The following is a 1,655-nucleotide window of genomic DNA, read 5'->3' on the forward strand; positions in this document are numbered from 1 at the left end:
CCTTCCAACTCTCATTAAAACTCTAGCAGCAGCATTTTGGATCAACTGAAGACTTCTTAAAGAGGTTTTTAGATGTCCAGATAATAAAGAATTACAGTAAATACAGGTAGGTGTTCAATACTGCAGTCTACTCTACAGCATAAATATGTCTTTCTGTACTACTTACAAAACTACAGGTATTTTTTCAGTGTTTCAACTGGATTCCTTAGAAGAACCAATGAATATTTATGGATGAAGCTGGTTCAATCTGACCAAAAYGAGGAGGAGAGGCCGGAGTGTGATTGGCCAGTGGGGTGGGACTGTAACATTATGTGCTGCCATCAGCAACAGTGGGGTTATCCACCATCATGCCACACTGGGGCCAAACAACACTCAACATCTCCTGACAGTTCTCTGTGATCTTAGTGATGATGTTTTAGGTGGTCAGCAGCAGGATCAGGAGCAGCCAGGGCATCCTGTCTGTATGGGACAATGTGAGTTTTCATCGAGACATCAGGTCAGAGAGTGGTTCAGTATCAACCAAGTCCACCATACTCCCCTTTCCTCAACCCAACAGAGGTCTTCTCTTCGTGGCGTTGGAAGGTTTACGACAGGCAACCCTACACCAGATCCACCATAGGTGTTTTATCCCACGCTGCCTGGCCAGGGACAGTGTCCCCTGTGGTGAAGTCCTGTGGTCTGACCCAGCAGGTCGCCGTGATGCTGTAGAGTACATGCTGTGTGCACATTTGTTTCAATCACATTTCATTCAGAGAGCCAGTAAATATAATCTCAAAGGTCTGGAGATGTTTGTAAAGCCTGAAGTTAGAAGTTTGAAGGAGCGCTGCACGTGGGTGCAGAGAATTAAACTGTGGATTAAACTGATGATCACTGGAAACATGCTTCATCCGTCTTCATTTAAGAAAATTAAGGTTGATTTATTGAGACTATATGATCTTATATAATACGTTTTCAATTGACACTAAATTGGTTTTTGAATTGTTCTGTTTTTTGATGATTTTTTGTTTGATGGTTTAATTTTAAGTATTTTATCTTTGTTGAAAAGGGGCAGAAAATATAAGATTTTTTTCTTCTGCCACCTTTCATTTTCTTTATAATTAGATTTTTTCTTTGTCTGAATTATTTTTTGTTTTTAATTGGAAATGAATAAAGAATTTCAAATCAAATCAAATTCTGTGTACTTTTTTTTTTGTACTGTAAAATGTTAATTAGGAGTTTTGTTCTGAAAATGTATTTTACTTTGTGGAAAATAAAGATGATTTCAAAAGCTTCATGATGTTGTTGTTGTGTTTCTCCCTGTTGTGTACTGACTGTTGTCTGTTCTGTTGATTTCTTCCAGGTCTGATTTAACAACATTGTTTGGTTTTGAGCAAAGTTTAAACTATTTGAAGCTGGAGTTTGGTTTTAGAGGTTCTGTTAAAGCAGTTTGAAAATGAGCTTTTGTATTTACAGTTTATGGATGGTTTCAACAAATATGTTTTAGCAACTGAGAAAAACTGTGATCTGTAGATCCAGACTTGCAGATTAGATGGAAGAAATAAAAAATGTAATTTTGAATAAAGTTTTTTTCATTTATTTATAAGAACAGTTTTCATTAATCAATATTCCATGAATGAGAAACAGATGCAGAAAACACATGTATAAAACAACACACG

The sequence above is a fragment of the Austrofundulus limnaeus genome, unplaced genomic scaffold, assembly GCF_001266775.1.
Source record: "Austrofundulus limnaeus strain Quisiro unplaced genomic scaffold, Austrofundulus_limnaeus-1.0 Scaffold831, whole genome shotgun sequence".
In the NCBI taxonomy this organism is placed as follows: domain Eukaryota; kingdom Metazoa; phylum Chordata; class Actinopteri; order Cyprinodontiformes; family Rivulidae; genus Austrofundulus; species Austrofundulus limnaeus.